Source organism: Dama dama, chromosome 15 (genome assembly GCF_033118175.1).
Source record: "Dama dama isolate Ldn47 chromosome 15, ASM3311817v1, whole genome shotgun sequence".
Taxonomy (NCBI): domain Eukaryota; kingdom Metazoa; phylum Chordata; class Mammalia; order Artiodactyla; family Cervidae; genus Dama; species Dama dama.
Genome location: NC_083695.1, coordinates 89,632,868 through 89,656,615, shown reverse-complemented (window position 1 = coordinate 89,656,615; position 23,748 = coordinate 89,632,868). Strand labels below are relative to the sequence as shown.

General features: G+C 56.3%; 1 protein-coding gene across 1 annotated transcript in view; it reads right to left on the bottom strand.

The window, feature by feature from the left end:
• LHPP (phospholysine phosphohistidine inorganic pyrophosphate phosphatase) overlaps window positions 1–23,748 on the bottom strand; it is a 119,508-nt gene that overhangs the window by 6,682 nt on the left and 89,078 nt on the right. The gene's annotated exons all lie outside the window — the stretch shown is intronic.

Genomic DNA, 23,748 nt, shown 5'->3' with positions numbered 1-23,748 from the left:
ACACGGGACAGACTGTGCATCTGGGAATCACTGATGTGCTGGCTGACCTCCGGCCAGGCCGAGAGCCCCGTGGGCAGGGGTACACCCCTGCCTCTGGCTCAGCCCCTGGCTGGAGGCGGGCCCCAGGATGTGTCTGCTACCTTTGACTAATGCTCGGAGGACAGCAGGGTGTTTGTGAGACACCAAAGAGGGAAAGAAAGACACGGTCCAGCCTGGAGCTGCAGAGCACCTCCCCCTCCCGCCACCCCCCACAGCAGACCCCCGGAACGCCTGATCTGGGCCCTGGGGGCCCCGGCACCCAGGCCAGGTGTGTTTCACCCAGGAGGAACCAGGCAGAGGGCAGTGGGGGCCCGAGCCGTGGACCCTGGCATCCGCCCTGGGGCTCCTCTGCCCGCAGGAAGGAAACGGGCCTGTTTATGCATGTTTCAGCCTGGTGGCACCTTGTCAACCAGAACTGACCCGATGCACTAGCTGTTTCCTGCGAGGTTCTCCCTGCCCGTCGGCTGCGGGCACCTGGGGTGCTGAGAGCCGAGTTGGGGCGTGCAGACGGGAGTGGGTGGTGCACACGGCCGCCCGCTGGCCCATTCGCAGACTCGAGAGACTTCCTCACGCTGACGAATGAGGCTCCTTGAACCTCCAACCCTGGCCGGAGCCCCTGCCTCGGCCTTTGCCTGATGCATATGCTCAGGGAGGCCAGGGTCACAAACCAGGGAACTGCTGGATGTGTCTGGGTAGGGCCCACATAAGAGTTTTTCGAGAACAGGAGCTGGAAATTTGACTTTGTTTGAAAATCTGAAAGATTCAGTAACACCGGGCTGAGGATTCCACAGGCAAAAGCCAGCGGATACCGTGGGGCTGCCACTCCCTTGAATGGGGCAAGCGGCTTCTACTTTACCACACTCCCCGCCATTCTCTACCGTCCCCCCATTCTTAGACCAGGCCCAATCCCCTTCACCACATTTCCTGCCTGCCCCTGCGGGTCTCTGAATTTGCGGCCCTGCCCTAGGACATCATTGGCTCTCCGGGACTCATTTCTCAGGGAATAAGCCACCTCCTCCAGGAAACCTTCCCTGAAGCCTTGCCCCTGGCCCTCGCCTCAGTTAGGTGCCCCTTCGGCGCTCTGTGGTCAACCTGTGTTGACCCCACTGGGGCATTGGTCACTCTGCTGCACTTGTCTGGTTGCCTGTGTGACGCTCCCTCCAAATCATGAACTCCCTGAGGTCAGGGGCATCCCCGTGGTGGCTGTCTGCTGGGAGCTGGCAGAGACAGGAACAATCAGCCAACTGCCCGAGCAGATGAGCAAGGGGCCTCCTTCCTTCTGACCATCGGGAGCTGCCTAGAAACCTGGGCGTGGGGGCTAGTCCGTCCCCAAGGCCATGGGGCAGGAAGGCAGGTGTCTGAGGCTCTGGGCCCGGAAGCCCTGCCTGGCCTCACTGTCCTGCCCCTCCCGTGGGGCACACGCAGTCTGGATCCTCACCCTGATGGGGAGGCCCACTGCCCAGCCCCTAGCATCAAGCCAAAGGAGAGAGCTCCTTTCTGGAGAACTGCTCACCAGAATGAAACCCTCGCCCGCAAACCCAGGCTCTCAGAAGCATGAACGCATCATCATGAACGCGACACTGATTGTGGCCAGGGTCACTGAACCCGAAGAGGCAAGCCCCCTGCACCCACCCAGGCCTGTGGGGCTCTGCGCCTTCACGCTCAGCAGGCTCCAACACCCGACGGCAGTGCCCACACTGCAGGCATGCGTGTCGGACGCAGAGGCTCAGAGAAGCTGGGCGCTGCACCCACGAGGGGTCCGAGGAGTCGGGCAGGCACCATCGCCCTGTGCTTCCCCCCTCCCAGCAAGTCTAAATCCAGTCTCCTTCACGTGGCCCACGAGGTCGCCCCAGAGCCTGCCAGCCACCCCCCCGTAAACCCCCATCTTGGGTGTCCATACGCTCACATTCCCCAACTGTCCATGTCACTGCCTAGAACACCCTCTCACACCTCCTCCTCTTTGTAAGGCCTGACTCAGAAAGAACCCCCCCACCCGCCACCATGGTCTCCAGGACCCATCCTACCCCCTGGATGAAAGAATGAACCCACGTAGCCTCAGAGACACAGGGAACCCAGTTGGGACCTTTGAGAGTCATGGGAAGAGCACCCCAAAGTGGGTGGCTCTGTCAGCTGAGCAGGCAGAGCTCCTTGGCACGCAGGGGGAACCCCCAGGGCACCCCAAGTTAGGCCTGAGTGGTTAGCCATCACACACACCCCCTGTGACTCCCACACATTGTCAAACAGAGAGGGTGGTTTCTCTCTCCTTTCCCCTTTTCTGTTCCCAGAAGACATGTCAGGTCTGGCCCTAGAGGCCCCTAATTCACAACCACACCTAGGCCAGGGCAGGGGAGCGCCGGGGGGTGCCTGCTGGGCTGGGCAGAGGGTGCCTGACCCGGGCTTTTGGGCTGGCCTGGACTGCTGTGTGGCCTTGAGGAAGACCCCCTCCCAGGGCCGTTGCGGAGAGGCAGGGGGAAGACGCATGGAGGGCGGGCACAGCACACGCGAGGTCTGGGTGGGTGGCTGGCCGGCACGCGCTGGACGGGGCTGGGTGAAGAGCCCTCACGGGCTGCTCTGACCCGAGAGGAGGGGCAGAGCCCATAAGGTGGGCGCGAGATGCTCACGTTGGGCTCAGTGTCTGGAGAGCAGGTGCCACCTGCGGAGAAGGTCCCAAGGACCACGGATCTCGAGGTGGGGGGCTTCCCCAAGGCACGGCCTGGCCGCAGGGGACAAGCGCTGCGCTCCTGCTCAGCAGGGCCAAGGCCAAGCTTGCAGAGATGCTGGGTGACTGTGCCCGGGGACCCTAGGACTCCTCGGGGAAGGAAGGGGGAGCCCCTGGGGGAGGCTGAACCAGCCAGTGCCCGGAAGCCCTGCCCTCGGGGCCCACGTCTCCAAGCTGACGGGATGCTCGGTTCATAATATTGTTCATAACAGTGACAGTCACTGGGGCCCCCGCGTGGGAACGTACAGTGCGGCAGCCCGGGAGGTAGGCACTGCCACCCCTACCTCACAGCTGACACAGTGGAGGCTCAGAGAGGGTAAGTGGCCTGCCTGAGGTCACACAGCGGTGCTGGGAGGGCCCTCTGCCTTCCTTCCCAACCTGCCGGAAGCACTGTCCGAGCCCCACCAGGAGCCACGGGGCTGGGCTAGCAGGTGGTGGGCAGGGGGCCCACCCTTCAGCAGAGGAGACCCTGACAGCTGTTCAGAGGGTTTTGATAAAAACATGGGCAACACCTGGTGTGTGTTCAGATTAAAGCCAGCTGGCCCAGCCCCTTCGATGGGCTCTCCGACGGCCGAATCTCCCGAGAGGTCACTCTGTGCCCCAGGGGCACACACAGGGGTACTTACTCCCTGCCTCCCCCTGAAACACGCCGCCCGTCCCCTCCTCTGGAGGCTAGACCGGGCCAGCGAGACCCACGGCGAGCACAGCTGGCCCTTGGCTCTGGTTCCCACAAGGTGGTCCTTGATGGACAGCGCCCATACCCCACTCCCCTTGAAAGGTGAGGATGTCGAGACTTGGGATGGGTGAGGAGGAACTTGCCCAGAGCCCATGCAGGAGCAGGGCTTGAACTCGGAAGCCCTGTCCCGTCCGTTAGCTCGGGAGGGAAGTCTTCGCAGGCGATCGGCCGGGCTGAGCCTCCCGGGTGCTGTCTAGGGACCAGCGTGCAGAGCGCTCACTCCGTAGAGCGTGAAGTCTCATCAGCTCCATGAGCGTCCCCGCTCCGGGGGCTCACACGGGAGACTTTACCTACTTTGTTGCGTGCGTGCCACTTCAAAGGGTTAAAACTGGAACCTCAGAAACCAGGAGGCCCAGCGGCCAAAGGCAGCTCGAGGTGCTCACGAGCATCAAAGCCAGCAGGGTTAGGTGAATTCAGGGCAGGACACCCTGCACGCCCACCAGAATGGCCAGAGGGACAGCAGGGAGGGTTGGCAGGACACGAGCAGGGGGCGGTTCTCACCAGCAAGGGACGTATGAACGGGTGCGGCATCCAGAAAACGCTTGGCAGACACAGCATCTCCTAACGCTAGACACACGAATTCCACCGTGGGTGTGTGCCTGAGGGAAATGAGCCCACGTCCACCAAGAGACGTGGACACGAACGTTCCATCGGCCCCGTGCAGAGCGACCCCGAGCAAGAAACAACCCGAGTGTCCCTCAATCGCAGAATGAAGAACTGTGGGCCAATCACACAGTGAAACAACACACAGTGAGAAAGACCAGGCTCCCGAAACACAGGACAACATGTATGAAATAAAGGGTTGGGTTTTTTTTTTTTAATTGTCCCAGGTAAACTAGAAAGGCACACAGCGACGTTTAGGACAGCGCCAGAAACGGAGTTTGAACCAAAAAATGTAGGGACTTCCCAGGTGGTCCAGAGGCTAAGACGCCACGCTCCCAATGCAGGGGGCCCAGGTTCAAATCCCTGGTCAGAGAACCAGATCCCACATGCTGCAACTAAGAGTTCACATGCCACGCTAAACATCACGCGCCACCAACTAGGACCCGGCGCGGCCGTATAAATAAGTAATATTTTAAAAATGTACCCTTGAGTTCCCAGGCAGCCAAGGCAAAGAGGGAAATCGAGTTTACAGAGAAGCAGATGACTGTTGATGAGAGGACCGTTCCAGCGGCAGCGACCAGGAGGGTCTGGGCCCTGCCCACGTGGGGGCTAGTGTGGCCTCAAGCACAGCGGGGACCCAGCAGTGGGCGGGGAGGCGGGGGTCTGCCGGAGCTCAGAAGGCCTTCTTCCCTGATGAGCCGACCTCTGGCCACCTCCCTCCAAGGGGCTGTTGCACAGCTCCAAGACTGGCTCCACCTGGTCCCCTGACTTCCTAATGTCCTGCTCCGTGGGTTGCGGCTTGTTCAGCCAAGGGTTTCCCAAACTAGTCCCACTTGCTCCCGAGTTCCCACCCGGACACCCCGAGTTCACAGAAGTCCCTTCTCTTTGGACTCTGGATTCTCCACGCATAAAACCTGGGGGCTTCAGCTGACCCTCCTGGCTCTCCAGCTCCTTTCTCCCATATGGTGGTGGACGTCCCACCTCAGGGGCTGACAGGTGCCGAGGCAGATGCTGACCTGGGACAGACGAGGTGGGGGTGGGGGTGAGCAGGATGGTGCAGGACAGGCAGCTGGGGACGGTCCCAGGAGCCAAGTGATGCTTTAGAGCCTGTGGTTATTCACGGGGCTTCCCCGGTGGCTCAGACCGTAAAGCGTTTGCCTGCAGTGCGGGAGACCTGGGTTCGATCCCTGGGTCAGGAAGATCCCCTGGAGAAGGCAATGGCAACCCACTCCAGTGTTCTTGCCTGGAAAATCCCATGGATGGAGAAGCCTGGTGGGCTGCAGTCCATGGGGTTGCAAAGAGTTGGACACGACTGAGTGACTTCACTGTCACTTTTCGCTTTATTACTGAGCCCCACGTATGGATTTTTCTGCTTAGTGCCAATCGAGCACATTATGGGTCTCGCAGGGCGCCTGCAGGGTGGGGTGGCAGTCACTCCCTCTCTGGGCAGCCTGCTGTGTGCCCTCCCCATTCACTCAGCCCACCTGGGATCCCTGCATGCATGGGATGTCCCTCCAAGCTGGCAAAGGGGGACCCCGAGGCCTCACACGCAGAGGATTCGCTCCATCGTGAGGTGACAGCCGGCCCCATTCAATGAGATGGTAAATGAAACACGGAATGCTGGCTCTGAGGGCCCCGAGTCAATCGCCCGTCACCTTCCAACCACAATCAGGAGCCTCCAGCACGAACGGGGCGGAAGGAGGACCTGCCTCCAGCTCGCTCAGGACCTGCTCCCAGGGTCAGCTGCCTGCCCGCGCCTTGGCCTGGTCTCCCCCCGCCCCTGAACTTGGAGTGTGGGCTGCTCCTGTGAAAAATAGGGGGAAGGAGACCCTCCCGGTCCCGAGGCTGGCAGGGGCCACAGTGGGGAGCACTCCTGTGTACTCCTGGAGGGAGCACTTTGCACAGGGGCCCTGGGCGACGGTTCACATCTACCAGGGTCAGACAGGACATGGCGTGCTGGGCAGTGGAAGTCAGCGTGGGCTCGGGGTGACAAGGCGGAGTGACGGCCACCACGGACAATTGCTGGGAGGTACTGAAAGGGACAAATTGTCCCAGGCGGTCATCACAAAATGCTTCCAGGGGCTGCTTGCTGAGACGGATGCTCCTGTTCATGAGGACTGTCCCCCGTGGGGGCAGTTGGGGGGTGCTCATGGACGGCAGCCCTGTCTCTGGGACAGCCCCCTGTCCCCCCATCCCCCTGCATGTGGTGGGCGTGCAGTCTCACCATTTGTTCTGACGCATCCTTCCTGGGGCACATATACTCTATTTGGCTGTCCTCCTCCCCGGGGACGCAAGCTGACAGCCCTCTGTTGGAGGTAACGTGGCTGAAGATGTTAAGATCCATAAAAAGGATTGAGGGCTTCAGCCCCGTTCCTGCAAACCTTCCCTAAGAACTTCATCCCCAAGGGACCTCATACAGAGTCTGGCACGTGGACGGTTTTCAGAAAAAGTGAGCTGAATCGAAGGACAAAAGCTACAGGTACAAGAGGAACCAGTCCAAACCAGTCAAACTGCAAGGGGTGGGGGAGTACTTAAGTCTAGTATGGTTGATCTGCTCCGTAAAATAAGATGCTGCTGTGGACAACGGTCAGGGGAGGGGAAAGGGACGTATGCACGTGACCACAGCTACCGAGGGGGCTGGCGGGAACCCAGAGGTGATAAACAGCTGTCTGAGCATGGTGGGATGATGGCTGGGACCATTCCTCCCAGTTCCCTTGGAGCCTACAGTAAGCTGTCTTAATAAAGCTCATAATAAAAAAGCAAATGTTCTAGTTTGGTCTTGCCACCGCTTCACCAGTGGTATTAAGGAGGCTGGATAGTCAAGGTTATGCTCCAGACCAGCCAGATATAATAAGAGGTGCAGCGACTCGCCTAGGTCCAGCGGCTCACCCGCCGTGGGAGGACAGTCCCGGCCAGCCCTGATCTTGGGGCCAGGGCCAGGCGTGGCAAATGCCACCAGCTCTGTAGCTCATATCCATTGACTGCAGAGGACCTCCAGGCAGGCCGAGGTAACCTTGGGGCCGGAGGTACCTGCAACAGCCAACAGATGCCACCTGGAGACCACTCGGGGCTGGCCTTACCCCAGAGCCTCTGCCCACCTGCCCACAGTGTCAGAGAGGCCTGAACCCACTGCCCTGGGGAGAGGGAGCCCTCGGGGTCTGCCCAGCACACCCACGGTGGCACCTCCTTGAGGTCCAGCTGGCGAAGACGTCACATCTCACACCCTGGAGATGGGGACACAGGAGAATAAGGGGTTTGCTTCAGGCCACGTGGCCAGCACTGGTGGGGCCGGGACTCAGATTCTGCCTCCAACGCTGGTGTCTTCCTGTACCCAGCGGATGGAACAAGCCCGCAACATGGTGAATCCACCCCGAGCCCAGGAGCTGGAGGACTTTAGGGTACAGCCCCTTCATTTCTCAGGTGAGGAAAACTGCACCGAGATGGGATGGGCTGCCCTTCCAGAGAGCTGCACCTGCTCCCCCCACACCCCCAGTCCCAGGCAGATGGGGGTCCTGGGCTCCCTTCCTGCCAAGACTCTCACATGCCTACACTTACAGGGCAGGGGCCGGGCATCAGGGAGTGGGCACTGACGGGGAAACTGAGGCCTGGGCTGGTGCGGGCCAGGAGTGAACCAGTGGGGAGCCGGGCGCCCCTTGCCCATGTTGATTTAGCACCTTCCACCCCGGCTGGGTTCCCCGAAAAAGCTGACAGATGCCACTTATTCATCACAGTCCAGACAGCACCTCGTAAACGGGCGAAGCCGCCCAGTGAGGGGGGCCATTCATTCTGGCCCTCGGGGACGCCAGCCTGCCGGGGGTGGCATGCCCCACACTGGGACGATTGTGCAGGCAGGGATCCCGTCCAAGCTGCCCCGGCTCCTGGCGGGCCGCCGAGCCCTGGACGATTCCTAGACGGAACCCTGTTTTCTTCAGATTCATCTCCAGTCCCAGAGGGCGAGGGGCTCCTCCAGAACACTCACTCAACACTGCTCTGATGTCCCTCAGACCCTGGTCCTGCCCCAGGATTTACTGGGAAGCCATAAACCAGCCCAAATAAGACAGCCCTTTGGCCTGGGAGCTTCCCCAGTGGCTCAGCTGATAAAGAATCCGCCTGCAATGCAAAGGCGGAGACCTGGGTTTGATCCCTGGGTTGGGAAGATCCTCTGGAGAAGGGAAAGGCTACCCACTCCAGTATTCTAGCCTGGAGAATTCCATGGACTGTATAGTCCATGGGGTCGCAAAGAGTCGGACACGACTGAGTGACTTGCACTCACTCACTTGGCCTGGGAGCAGCTCCCACCTGGCTGTGGGCAGGGATGGTGCAGTCCTCCAGAACATTGACTCAGGGATCTTCAAGGGGGTGCTGTCTCCATTAAGGATGGTGGGGGGGACCTGGCCAAGGGCAGCGGTTTAGGCTCAGGATTCAGGGGCTCTGGTGCTCCCCGAGTTTGGCGAAGCCCCAGTGACCTGTCTTCTCCCTTAGCCCTCTCAGCCTTGGCTCCCCCTCCAGTGGCCTTGGGGACTGGAACCTTGGGCTTCGGTGTGAAGGGCTCAGGTATGCTGGGATCAGATTGTGGGCAGGCCGGCCCAGTGGCGAGGGGAAGGAAGGTAAGAGGACCCACTTCCCCTGGGTGCCGTGTGGGACTAAGATTGCATGGAAGGCAGGGTCCCAGGTGCCATCTGCCATGCTGCTCCTTCCTGGGTAACGCTCTCTGGCCCAGGCCGGGTACCACAGGAACACCATCCCTCACCCGTCCCTCGGCCCAGGTGTGTCCTATGCAGTCCCAGGGATGGAGGTGCTACACTATATTTAACATCTCACAGAGCCCCTCCCCCTCCTTCTCCCCTCCCCCACGTCTCCTCCTTGCTTACTGTCATACAAACTTAAGAATTAACTTGTCCACTGTGTGACCAAGTTATGACCAACCTAGACAGCATATTAAAAAGCAGAGACATTACTTTGCCAACAAAGGTCCATCTAGTCAAGGCTATGGTTTTCTCAGTAGTCATGTATGGATGTGAGAGTTGGACTATAAAGAAAGCTGAGCACCGAGGAACTGATGCTTTTGAATTGTGGTGTTGGAGAAGACTTAAGAGTCCCTTGGACTGCAAGGAGACCCAACCAGTCCATCCTAAAGGAAATCAGTCCTGAATGTTCATTGGTAGGACTGATGTTGAAGCTGAAACTCCAATACTTTGGCCACCTGATGCAGAGAGCTGACTCATTGGAAAAGATCCTGATGCTGGGAAAGATTGAGGGCAGGAGGAGAAGGGGACGACAGAGGAGGAGATGGTTGGATGGCATCACCGACTCGATGGACATGGGTTTGGGTGGACTCCGGGAGTTGGTGATGGACAAGGGAGGCCTGGCGTGCTGCAGTCCATGAAGTCGCAAAGAGTCGGACATGACTGAGTGACTGAACGACTGACTGACTGTGTGACCAGGTGGAAGAAGGGGGTCTTACCTTGTCCCTCAACAAGATTCTTCAGCAGGAAAAGCCTGACTTCTTCCTCAGAACCTGAGGGTACTGTCAGCCCCCTTTCTAGAGGCCCGACATCGGATAGGAGATAAGAACGCAGGTTCTCAGATCCAGCTGCTTATCAGAATCACCTGGGGCACTTTAGAACAGTGATGATCATGGGTGGTACCCGAGCTTTGGGGTGCAGCTAAATCAGGACCCAGAGGCAAATCTCTAGCTCTAGAATCCTTACATGGGAGGAAAGTCCTCAAATCCACCATCTAAGCTTCCACCTTAAGAAGAGCAAGAGAAACCCAAGGCAAGCGGAGTGAGGAAATAATAAAGATCAGAGCAGAAAACAATGAGATTGAACACAGAAAAACAATAGGGAAAAATCACTGAAACAAAGAGCCAGGTCTTTGACAAGGTCAATTATAGATGCTAATGCTTGAACCCTACCCTTCTCCCCACCCCCAGAGAGGACCCGTTGCTGGCCTGGGGTAGGCGCAGAGGCTGGCTGGTCTGATGGCCCCGATAAGTCAATGGGCAGTGAGGACCACTCACAGTGGTCCTTGCTGCCACACACAGACCACCTGCCCAGCAGGAAGAAAGAGCCGCCTGCCACAGACGCTGGCTCAGGCTCCACCCCTGTAAACCGAGGGCGGCAGTACAATGCCAGCCACTGGCTGAGGCTGGGGCAGGTCTGTTTCACACCTGGGCTTCCATCTCCAAGCCAGACTCTGTCCTAGACCCGACCTGCTCCGCCTCTGCTTCCTGGAGGTCCCCGGGGTAGCACGGTGACAATCAGGCAGCTGGTCCTGCCTTGCCTCCTGCTGTTTCCCACTGTAGCTGAGATGGACTCCACCCTGCACCGCAGGCCCTGGGCCTGTGAATGAGACCCCCCCACCCCACCCCAGCTTCGCTCAGCAATCAGGAACCTCCATCCTTCTGGTGCTGCGATGGCCTAAATGGCCCTTACCAACCATGGTGGCCAAATTCACCTCCTCCCACAATTCTGCATGGACCGCCCCCACCCCCCCCAGGCTTTTCTCCCAGTAAGCCGATGGCCCACATGGACACTTGCCCGCCAGGACGCTAACAGGATGCCTGCTGACAGGTAGGCCATCCTTCCTGCCCCACCTCTCCTTTACTCACAAGCCCAGGGCCCCGGAAGAGTGCTGAACACAACACCCACCTCGACGCCGCTTTGACTGTTTCTGCAAGCTCCACACCCTCCCTGAGGGGCTTCTGTGTTCCCCGCACAGAGAGCGTGGAGACAGGAATGCCTCACGCCCAGGTCAGGTGGAAACATCATGAAAGAGCAGTGAATTTGGGCCTTAGGAAAGACCAGATCTTTTCTTTAAAAAAAAAAAAACAAAAACCTTTTATTTTTATTATGTATTTTTGGCTGCACTGGGTCTTTGTGGCTGCACACGGGCTTTCTCTAGTTGCAGCGTGTGGGGGCTATTCTTCGATGGGGTGTGTGGGCTTCTCGTTGCGGTGGCTTCTCTTATTGTGGAGCACCAGCTCTAGGGCGCGAGGGTTCAATAGTTGGCGGTGCTCGGGCTTAGCTGCTCCACAGCATGTGGGATCTTCCCGGCCCAAGGAATGAACCTATGTTCCCTGCATTGGCAGATGAATGCTTAACCACTGGACCACCAGGGAAGTCCAGACAGGATCTTTTCTATCCAGGACAGGAATCCCATTTTCTAGAAAGAGGCAGGCAATGAGCTCAGTTGTTTCAGTCCTGTCCGACTCTGCGACCCCATGGACTGTAGCCCACCAGGCTCCTCTGTCCATGGGATTCTCCAGGCAAGAATACTGGAGAGGGTTGCCGTGCCTTCCCCCAGGGGATCTTCCTGACCCGGGGATTGAACCCGCATCTCCTGCGGCTCCTGCATTGCAGGCAGGTTCTTTACCGCTGAGTCACCGGGGAAGCCCAGGTGGGTGACAGTGCTAAATACCAGGGCGCTTTCGTGGCCCCGACAGGGGACAGCCAACACCACAAGCCCATCCTGCCCCTTGAGGAGTGCAGGCTTATGACCCGGCCTCTGTTCCACAGACAAGAAAGGGGCTGTGAGCCCCTCAGCCCTGCAGCAGGTAAGTGGCCGCGGACCCACACCATCCCCCTTTCCAGGCGAGTCACGGGTGCCTCTCAGGGGACAGACCCCACCCTGTGCAGACGTGGGGGAGCCCTGCGCAGAGGAGACGGATGCCACCCCGTCCTCCTACAGCTCCCAGCACAGTGGCGAGAGGGAGGGAGCCACTGACCCCAAGCACAGAGCAGCTGTCTCAGGGAAGGCCTGGATGTGCTCGCTGTTGCCAAAGTCCACATCACACCTTGACTCAGGATTCTGGGCCAGGAAAAGTTCCCTTGGCTCTGATGGCGCCTTCAGAGCACAAGAAAGACACCCCCCTGCCTGTGTGTGTCCTTCATGCCTGCATGGCGCCACCCCTCCCGCTGAGGGGAAGCAGTGGGTGTATAAATATGCAGATGGGTTATTAATTAGGCCCTGGCCACCCATGGGCACCTCTGTTCCCTGGCAGCCCCGGGGCTCTTTCCTTTGCACAGCCCACAGCCAGTGCTTGATCTGTAGCCCCCATCCTCGAAACGCTCGGGGTCCACACTCTGCTGGCTCCATTTCATGTGCATTTGGAAGGAGAGGGACATTGGGATGGAGGAAGACGGAGAGAAGGGGAAGCACATGAACAAATGAGCTGTTGGTGCTATTCTTTGGAAAGGATGAAGCTTAACAACTTGCAAAGCCAGTCAATTGCACATCTATTTTTCTAAGGGAGGAGGGCTGGGATGGAGAGAGCTTTCTTGAAAGGACTTGGCTTTGAAACATTAAGTCAAACAACTGGACTTGGCAGTGGCCAGCTTCCGAGCACCGCCAACCTGGAGAAACTGGCGGCCCAGCACGGCACGTCAGGGCTGGGAATAATGAACTCATTCCGAGCCGAGCCCAGGGGCTGGAGAGGCCGTGAACGCAGGGGGCTCGCAGATTAGAGGGGCTGCGGCACCAGGGACCCCCCGGGTCTGAACAGAGAGACTGACCTCAGTTCTGCAGCCGCGGACCAAGGCTGCCCAGCGGGGAACCCCATAGATCTGACCCCACAGATGCGGGAGCGTCAACGGTCTGTCCAGATGGACAGGAAAAGGCATGGTTCTGTGCTATTAACACAGGAAGGAAGTCCCAGTGGATGAAAATTCCGGGGGCCAATCCCTAACTGGCGACTAAAGTTCACGGGGTGAGTCCCCCAGCACTGTGGCCTCCCCTGGAGGGCCTCTCACGTGCTTTAGCCGTCCAGCTCCTCCGACCTGGGACAAAGGGGTCGTGCAGAGCCTGTGTGGCCACTGCCTACACCTTCTCTCGTCTGCCAACCCGCCCGGGCCCGTGGAATGGCGACTCTGTGGCTGAGCCCACGTCCCAGTTTTGAAGCTGAATTTTAATTTTTGTTGATTGGCCTCTGTCTTTGGAGGCAGCTGAGAAGCCAGAATGGTGGACCCAGCATCTGGCAGCTTTTGGAACAGAAAAAAAAAAAAAAAATTAGGACCTGAGAAGTGTGCTCTGAGCAAGTGTGGCCGCCACCAAGGAGGCGCTGTCTCTAGACTCTGGGCCACCTTTCTCAGGAGAAGGTGCTGGCCACACAGCCCTCCTCCCCGTGTGCCCGCGTGCACGGAGCGGCCCCGGTGATGTCTGCACAGAATTCCTGGGCACACCACCTGGCGGCGGTACGGAAACCCCGTGGCACGCGGGAACGAGGTTTGGCACAGGTCTACACGAGGTTCGGGAGAAGCCTTGGGTCCTTGCAGGCATGGCCCTGGTTTCTCTCCGACGGTTCTGCAGAAGGGGCGCCCTGGGATCATTTCAGAGCCCTCATTAGCTGTGCTGTTGGGGAAAGCCTTGATTTATGGCCGCTCCATCGTCTCACAAATAACCGCTGTGCTGGCAACACGGCTGCTCTGGAGAGGGAGCGTCTGGTTTTCCCTAACCTCTGCTCCTGCGTCCTCGGCTCCCAGAGCCCAAGGCAACCTGCGGGGCGGGCCCTGGGTGAGGCGGAGCTGGTGTCTCCTGACCCCACTCCCGCAGGCCTCGGGGTGTTCCCCCCTTGGAAGGCAGGCTTAACCCCTGCAAGCTGCTGCCGTGGCGGGTCCTGCAAGCACCCACCCATACAGATGTTTCTGTGCAGATATTTATAAAAACTTCTTTTTTAAAAAATTAAAAATCCTAGCTTGCTGTGCTCTAGAGAGCAGTGCTTCAGGCTGGCTGGGCCCGTGGTCACCCTGGAGGCAAGGCCCTGGCTGACACTCCTGGCCCCTGACTCCTCTGGGCTGGGAACACACAGAGCCCCTGAACCCCAACACACGCCTGTCCAAGGTCCTTGTTTTCTCAGCCTTCGGCGCCCCGCCCACAGAGCACTTATGGGTGTGGCTTGCTGGGGTGGGTGGGGCAGTCGGGGTGGGGAGCAGAACTTCCCCTTGAAGGCAGGGTGGGGCAGCTTTGCTGGTGCTCAGCCTGGGAGTCGGGGGTGCCCATCCTTACAGAGCCCAGGGCCCCGTCCCCACCCCACACCTGTGCTCAGCGGGGCTTTGACTGTGCAAGGTCAATGCCACTCCCTGGAACGTCTCTGGGGTTTTCTTTTTTTTTTAAAACTCAGGGTGGGTTCTGGCCACTTGAGAAGAAATGGCTAGAGCAAACGCCCTGGAAGCAGAGTGGGGGGACAGAGGTGATGGCCGAGGAAGGGGCAGAGCAGGACCCAGTGGGGCTGGAGGGATACCTCAGGCATTGGGGCAGCGGGCACGACCAGGGCGCTGGCTGTGACATGTCAGGGTCACCTGGCATCAGGCTTGAAGCGAGGGATGGAGAAGAGACTGGTCAGTAAGGGGGACACAGATATTCAGACCGAATCGGGAGCAGATATGAAATTACCAGAGCGGGTGTGAGAGAAAGAAGATGGTTTGGGCCAGAATGACAGGTCAGGGTGTCCCGGGAGGGTGGGGGGGATCGCCCTGCCATGACGTGCTGAGTTGGGGGAGTCTCACTTTTCTGTGGGGGTCCATCTCCTGCCGCCTGGGGTCCTGGCCCCTGCCCCGGCTCCCACACACTCTGGGCCTACCTCCCCACCCCGACTCGCACGCAGGAAGGAAGGACAAGGCGGGGGCTGCCTGGGTGCCCGCATAAAGCCACCAAGGCCCCGAGGGGGCCACTTCGGGGCCCTCTGCTCCCAGGCTTGAGGAGAGACAGCGGGAACAGGCAGTCTGCACGCCAGCCCCAACGCAGCTCCAGCCAGGGCTGTGTCCTGGGGGCGCCGCTGGATGGGACCAGGGTCAGAGGTCAGGGGCAAAGGTGTGTGGCTGTATTTCCAGACCTGGATGGTGCAGGAGTCAGAGCCTTGCACGGTCTCCTGCTAGGCAGCGTGTCTTAGCCCTTTCCTCTTCCCTTCTCCACTGCTCCCCTGGAACCCCTCGGCTCCGCTCACCGCTGGCTGCTCTGTGCTGTGCAGAGTTTACACACACAGTCTCCTCTCTGCGTAAGCCCCACCCACCCGTCCGTCAGTCCTTTTTCCCACGCTACATCAACCCGGCACACTGGGAATGCAACCAGCTGGTGTCTACATTGCTGGCAGCAGTCTCACCCCAGAGGGAGTCCTGGGACTGCATTTTCTTTAAGAGAACATTAGTTCAGTGGGTTGCACACAACTGTATGCTGCTCAGGTCTGTATGGACCTGCACGTGTCTTTCCAACTCCACATTCAGTGACATCACGTCGGCGGCTCAAAATCAGCTGTGATGGGAGTATTTACACTATGGGAAGTGGCAAGCACTACCAATCAGGGCTCGATCCCACCACGGAAGAGCTAGTTGTCACATGTAAGCAACTAGCTTGAACTTGTTAATCCCCCAAATTCCTCATTGCTTAAAACAAATCCATGAGATAATGATTTATATGCTCATCTATAACTAAGCCTGCATAGTAGGGCAATTACCAAGATAATGATAGTAAAACTTCATGACTATTAATCCAGGCAAGGTTTTTTGAGATGAGAAACCCTGTAGTTTGTAACATTTTTTAGTCATTTAATTTTATATTAACAAGGCGGAGGGCCATAGGAGAGCTGTGGCCTCTTTCCCATCTGTGGGCCTCTGTGCAGATCATTTCCTCTGCTAGAAAACCTTATCCTCATTGCCTGCCAGAGAATCTGCCCTTTTTGAGACTCAGCTCAAACGTCACCTCCTCCAAGAAGCCTTCCTGGACTTTTGCAGACATTTCTGGCTATGCCGTTCACTAGCCAAACTCAGCCCTCGGCATGAAAATCAAAGTGTTATGCTCAGTCATGTCCGAGTCTGTGTGACCCCATAGACTCTAGCCTGCCAGGCTCCTCTCTCCATGGGATTTTTCAGGCAAGCATACTGGAGTGGGTAGCCTTTCCCTTCTCCAGAGGATCTTCCCAGGCCAGGGGTCGGACCCAGGTCTCCCACATTGCAGGCAGATTTCTTTACCAGCGGAGCCACAAGAGAAGCCCAAGAATACTGGAGTGGGTAGCCATTCCCTTCTCCAGGGGATCTTCCTGACCCAGGGATTGAACTGGGGTCTCCTGCATTTCAGGCAGATTCTTTACCACCTCAGCCACCAGAGAAGCCCAGGCAAACTCAGTGCTCGGCAAAGCGGTGTCCCTAAGCCAGACTTTCCATTCTGAGTTGAGATCATGTTTCTCTTCATCACAAACCTGGGGGAGCCTCCAAGGCAGGCGCCTGTCTCATCGTCATTTGTGACTGACCACCATCCACACTGGATCAGGTTGGGAGGGTGAGGGCGATCTCCCTTGACCCTCTGCTCCCCTGCCAGGACAGATGGAACACTGAGGGAACATTTCAGGCCTTTCTCTCCCATCAGCCCCACCTCTAGAGGGAGGACTGATTAAGCTCAGTGGCTCCCAACCCCTCATCCACCTCCTTCTGCATCTCATTTAGACAGAAAGGAGACAAGACAGAGACCCATCCACAACATGTGGAGCAGCTGCGAGGCTAGGCGAGGGGATGGAAGAGGTCCTTCAGGACTCGCCTGCTTCACTACCTGGGACCTTCAGTTTGTTAGCCTTCCACTTAAGAAAAATTCACTCTAAAATGCTTGTTGAATAACACAGCGAGGGACTTCCCTGGTGATCCACTGGTTAAGAATTTGCCTTGCAATGCAGGGGATGAGGGTTTGATCCCTGATCAAGGAACTATGATTTCATGTGCCCCGGGGCAGCTACGCCTGTGAGCCACAACTGGAGAGCCCAAGAGCCGAAGTGAGGCTCCTACGTACAGAAACTAAGACCTATGCAGCCAAATAAATGAGTGAGTATTTCAAAAAACACACATCTAACCAGAATGCAATTTCAGTTACAATAGCATCAAAAAGAATAAAATACTTTGGAGTAAATGTAACAACAAATGCAAAACTTACACTCTGAAAGCTACAAAATATTGTTAAAGAAATTAAAGTTATACATTAATGGAAAAGTATCCCAGGTTCATGGAATGGAAGACTTAACATGGTTAAGATGGTGAAGTCCCCAGAACTACAGGCTCAATGCAATCCCTGTCAGATCCCAGTTGACTTCTTTGGAGAAACTGATGAGTTGATTCTAAAATTCATACAGAATTGCAAAGGACCTCTAATAGCCAAAAACAATCTTGAAAAAGAGAACAAAGTAGGATTCACACTTCCCTTTCTCAAAATGTACCACAAGGCAACCGTAAAAGTCAGCGTGGTACAAGAACAGACACACAGCTCAATGGAATAGAACTGAGAGTCCGGAAATAAAACTGTGTGTGAAGGTTAACTGATTTTCAACAGGGTGCCAAGACCTTTTAAAGAGGAAAGAATAATCTTTTCAACAAATAGTGCTGGGACGACTTGATAGCCACATGCAAAAGAATAAAGTTGTATCCTTACCTCACATCACAGGCAAAAATGAACTCAAAATGGCTCAAAGATCTAAATGTAAGAGCTACAAATAAAATAACTTCTAGAATAAAGCACAAGGGGTACATCCTCACGGTGTCAGATTTGCCAAAGGATTCTTAGATATGACCCAAAAAGCAGGAGCAGCAGAAGAAAAAATAGACTTTAGACTTCATCAAAATTAAAAATTTTTGTGCTTCAAAGGACATCATCAAGTAAATGCAGAGACAACCCAGAAAATGAGAGAAAATATTTGCAAATCATCTATTTGATAAGGGCCTATACTCTAGAATATCCCACATTGCAGGCAGATTCTTCACCAGCTGAGCCACAAGGGAAGCCCAAGAATACTGGAGTGGGTAGCCTTATCCCTTCTCCAGGGGATCTTCCTGACCCAGGAATCAAGCTGGGGTCTTCTGCATTGCAGGCGGATTTTTTACCAACTGAGTTACCAGGGAAGCCTGATGGAAGGACAATCCAATTTAAATATGAGCAACAGAGATGACAGATATTCTTCCAAGGAAGATACATGAATGGTCAATAAGTACACGATGAGATGCCTGACGTCATCAGTCATAAAGGAACTGCAAATGAAAACAATGATGGTACCACTTTACCACCCACCGAGATGGCCCGAGTCTAAAAGTCGAGAATAACAAGTGTAGGCAGGGGTGGTGAAGTAATCAATGCTCACATGATGCTGGTGAGAATGTAAAATGGGCAGCTGCTTTGGAAAAAAGTCTGGCAGTTGCTCAGGTGATTAAAACTAGTTACCATAGGACCCAGCAATTCTACACCTAGGTGAAAAAAAAAAAAAAGAGCCAGTCAAAAAAGAGCACATATTATATGGTTTCATTCACATATTTCCAGAATAGGGAAATCTATATATAGAGAAAGTAGGTTAGGGGCTGCTAAGGGCTGGGAAGATGGGAGGAGGTGGCTTGGTGATAAAGAATCTGCTGACCAATGCAGGAGATGTGAGTTTGATCCCTGGGTCAGGAAGATCCCCTGGAGAAAGAAATGGCTACCCACTCCAGGATTCTTGCCCGGAGAATCCCATGGACAGAGGAGACTGGCTGTCCATGGAGTCACCAAGAGGTGGACACGGCTGAGTGACTGAGCACGCACACAGCCGATGGCGAGGGTGGTACGTGGTCTCTTTCAGAGAATACGCAAATGCTCTCAAATTGACTGATGATGCTGGTATGTGACTACACTAACATCACTGAATTATACACTTAAATGGGTGAATTGCATGGCTGTGGATATATCTCAATATAGCTGTTTTCATGTTTATTTTTACAATTTTTTTTAGCCACAGCACACAACTTGTGGGATCTTAGTTTCCCAGCCAGGTATTGAACCCCGTGCCCCCTGCGGTGGAAGCTTGGAGTCTTAACCACTGGACCATCAGGGAAGTCTCTCAGTAGAGTTGTTTTTGAAAAGCCTTCCTTGGCGGTCCAGAGGTTGAGACTCTGCGCTTTCAGCGCCGAACAGTGCAGGTTCTGTATCCCACAAGCCGTGTGATTAAGCCTAAAAGAAAGAAAACACCACACCACCACCAAAAAACACGTTCAAAGAGAATGATGAAAGCAAATACGGAAAGCTGACACAGGACAGAAGTGGCATTACAGGTCACTGGGGAAAGGGTGGGCTATTAAAAGAAGGTTCTGGAACAGCTGGCTGTCCACATAGAAAATAAAGCGAAATCTCCTGCCTCACATTGCATACACGGCCAATTCAAGCATAAGAATCTGAACATGCAAAACAAAACTTTAAAACCTCTGGAGAAAAATACAGAAATCTGGTGTTCTGACTGGGAATGGGAGGATGTCTTACACAAGATACAAAATGCACAGACCATAACAAAATGAAAATGGATCCGATTAAGAAATCCAATTATAATTCCATTTAATACTTGCTCAACAAAACACCATAAGCAAGGTGAAAAGACAGAATAAAGTAGACATAAGTGTTTGCAGTACAGATAACGGACAAAGGAGCAGAATGCGTGAAAGATGATTACAGGATGATTTTAAAAAAGCATTCCACGGCGAAGCACAAAAAGGACATGAATGGGTAATTCACAGAAAGGGAACCTGAATGATCATTAGGCACCGAAAACGTGCTCAACCACACCAAACGGACAGGGAATGCAAACTACATTAATTTAAGATATTATTACACCCTCTTCAGAGTTGGAAAAGTTTTTCTAAAAAAAACAAAACAGAATCTCACAGTATGGAGAATTGGCAAGAACGTTGAGAAATGGGGTTCTTTTCCACTGCTGGAGGGCACAGAATTGGGCATGTCCCTTTTGGGGTGATCGGTATAGCTAATTAGTACACTGTGACCCGTGTTCACTGAGTCAGTTCTGCTTTGGGACTAAACTGCCCTGATAACAGGAATCACTGAAGTCCGGCTGAAAGAAAGAAAAGATTCCTGGACCTTAAAAACTCAGACCCGCCAAGGGATAGACCTGGTAATATGTATATTTAACGAGCTCTCCAAGGCGATGCTTACTACCCTGCAAGCGCAGAGAGGGGAAGACTGTTCTGAAGAAAGCCTAGCCCATTTCTACAGGAGGTGCGCCAACACGGCTCGCCACAGCGTGATTTATAATCGTGAAAAACACTGGAAACCATCTACACGTCCATCAACAGGAGCCTGGAATACGAATTGTGGGACAGCCATACATTGAAAGGCTCCCATGTAACTCCAGCCTCTTTCCTGGCCAACTCTGCAACGCTCACTTCCAGAGGCTGGCCGGGCCTCTAAGTAAATAGGTGCTATGTGCGATTTTCCCCGCCGGTGCCATGCTGCGTGAATACAGTTGAGGGGAACTGGAAGGAGCTCGGTGCTGGGGGTTCTTGTAGCTTTCCACTGGCTGATTCTTTCCATCGGGAGGTGGAGGAGGGGATCACTCTCGCCAGCTCCGCGGTGGTGGCGGGCTGCCTAGCGCAGGAAGGCAGAGGGCACCCCACACCCCGGTGTGAGAGATGCCCCTAGAAAGAAGGGTTCTGTGGTCCAGCCTGGGTTAGGGGATGCAGGCTACCCCGCCCTCCTCTGCCAGTCACCGTGCCTGTCTCCTGACCTGGGGCCCCTGGGGGAGACCCGCCTGACAGTCGGGACACTTGGGGAGACGTGCTGGGGACGTCAGCGCGTTAGCCTAAAGCGGTCCAGCTTGGCCCAGATGACTTGCCCATGGCTCCTTTTCCACATGATCCCCTTTCCTAGAAATCCCTCTGGCCCCTATTGGGGCCTCAGAGCAGCCAGACATGGGTGGGACCAAAAATAAGTGATGCAAAGAACTCCTTTTTCCAAAGGCCAAAACCTAAGTGTGTGAGCCAGGAGTGGGTGGCCCTGGCGGCCAGGCTGCCCAGGCGGCGGGGGTGGCGGGGGTGCTGGGGCGGCGGGCAGGGGCCCAGCTCTCTAGGCGCTGCTCAGACCTGCACATTCAGACACAGCCGAGTGTGAGCTGCCTGTGACCAGCGGCCGTGTCTGGGTCCCCCGGGGCCTGTGCCCCCTCGGCACCCGGACACAGTTCACAAGTAGGACACGCGAATGTCCTTCCTGACCACGTTCCGTCCTCACCACACCAGGTGGGGGTTTGACACTGTCCTGCTAACTCCTCAGCCCCCCAGGACCCCAGGCCATGCCTTCGGCTCGCCCGTTGGGAGAGGGCCTGGCAGGATGTGGGTGAGGCCCTTGGTCCCCTGCAGCCAGCAGCCCCACGTGGAGATGTGCCCCAGGAACCAGGGCAGAGGGCGACAGGGAGGGGTCTGTGGAGGGTTCCTGGGGGTGGCCGTCTAGGGGGGCCTGGAAGAGCAATTTTCCTGGACACAAGGCCGTGGGAGGTAGAGTGGCTTGGTGTGTCTGTCAATCAGCTCCTGCCCGGAGGCCAGGGGCCGGGGGGCCAGGCAAGGGCCGCTGGAGTAAAGCCTCCAGGCCCCTCAGCTGCCCCCACACGGGCACCCAGGACAGGCTCCGTCCAGCAACAGCGCTGGGGCAGAGACAAGTGGCCTGGTCCACTGACTCCTGGGGCATTGCCACTTCCCCCGGCTGGACAGGTGCTGGGGGCCCGGGGACTGTGACGGCATGGCCTCCTCTCCGGAGCTCATGCCTGGGTGGGGGGTAAGGAAGACACACACGAACGGGTGATCACGGGAGCTGGAGTAGCTACTCACAGCCTGAGGAGGCCATGAGAGAGGGAGTGAGACGGCTGAGAAGACGGACAGGAGTGAGGGCGAGTACATGTGTGTGGGTAAGAGTGCATGTGTGGGGGCACATACGTGTCTGTGGACATGTGTGCAGGTGTATGCATGTGGGGGGCATGTGTGTGCATGTGTATGGAGGCGTGTGGGCATGTGTGCATTGCAGGGTGTGTACATGTGTGGGTATATGCATGTGTGTGCCTGTATGTGGGGCACCTGTGTGCATGTGTGTGGAGGCATGTGGGCATGTGTGCAGGTGTGTGTGTGTAGGCATGTGTGTGCATGTGTACAGAGGTGTGTGGGCACGTATGCATGTGGGGATGTATATATGTGTGTGGGTATGTGTCCAGGTGTATGTGTGGGGGGACATGTGTGTGCACGTGTGGGTGTGTGCATGAGTGTGCCTGTATGTGGGGCACCTGTGTGCATGTGTGTGGAGGCATGTGGGCATGTGTGCAGGGATGTGTATGGGCATGTGTATGGAGGTGTGTGGGCATGTGTGCATTGCAGGGTGTGTACATGTGTGGGTGTGTGCATGTGTGTGCCTGTATGTGGGGCACCTATGTGCATGTGTGTGGAGGCATGTGGGCATATGTGCAGGTGCATGCATGTGAATGTGTATGGGCATGTGTGTACGTGTGTATGGAGGCATGTGGGCATGTGTGCATTGCTGGGTGTGTACCTGTGTGTGGGTGTGTGCATGTGTGTGCCTGTATGTGGGCACCTGTGTGCATGTGTGTGGAGGCATGGGTGTTGGTGTGCACATGTGTGTTTGTGGGCATGTGTGTAGGTGGAGCGGAGCCCATCCCAGCCTCACCAGGAGGGAGGGAGGGAGGGAGGGAGAGGCGACCCAGCACCAGCTTTCACGGTGGGCAAGGCAGGGCCAGGCAGGGTTTGAAGGCCACCTGGCATCGCCTGAAGAGGGGAGGGCACAGGACTGCCTCTAGGCCTTGGGCTCCCTGGGGCCCTGGAAACTAGAGGAGGGCCTCTGGAGAGTGTCAAGAGTGACAGTTTATGAACCTAATTAAGTTTCTTTCTTTGGATCAATAAAATTTCCGGTGGGCTCATTCCAGGGCACGCCTTGCTCTGGAGACAAGGTTAGCTGGAGGACGAGGCCATGTGGGTTGGCTGTGTGGGAGCACCCCCTCCCAGGCACAGGAGGCTGGGGGTGCTGGGGCCAGCCGTCTCTGGCTGACTAGAGCCTGGTGACCCACCCTGGCCTTGGGCCTTGGGGTGCCCACTCCCACCCTGAGGGCCAGGGCAGCCAGCCCTACTTGGGTTCATCTCCTGTCAACCACACCGGACAGACTGGCACCTCTCTGGGCCTTGTCCCCCAGCTGTACGTGACAACGGGGGGTGACAATGCTACCAACTTCCTGGGAGCAATAAAGAGTCAGCATCAGGCCTACCCACAGTAAGCACGCAAGGGGCACTGTTATTCTTATTCCATTTCCCAGTCGTGACAACGCAAAGAACAGTACCTGTGCTGTCTCCTTTAGAGGCTGCTGGGCGGGCAGACACGCACCTGAGGGCTCAGGATGACAAGCAGTCACCTGGATGCTGGCAGATGGACTTGGACTGGCATTCAGCAGCTCACCTGGGGCACAGGCCAGACGGGGTGCGGGTGGGAGGCAGGGCCTGGGGGATCGTCGGCTGTGCAAGGAGGGTGGGCGGCAGGGCTCCCCCTGGACAGCACAGACACTAACCAAGGTGCATCGTCGAGGACAGGCCTTGCACTGGCGCCCCGCCCTGGAGAGGCTCTCCCTGGTCCTCCAGCCCTGCTCGCTCGGGGAGGAAGAAGGTTTGCGTGTGCCTGTGCAGGGGGGCCTGGGAGACCCCTGTGCCCACGTTCCTGGCAGGCCTGGGGGCAGGCTGCGGAGAGGGTCAGCCCACCACCTCGGCCCAAGTATCCCCTGGATGCCTCACACTTCAAACTAGCACTTTACGTCCTGCTGGGTTCTTAACAGTTTTTTTTTTCTTTAAACATATTTCTGGGAAAGCTGTATTTTTACTTTTTACTTTTG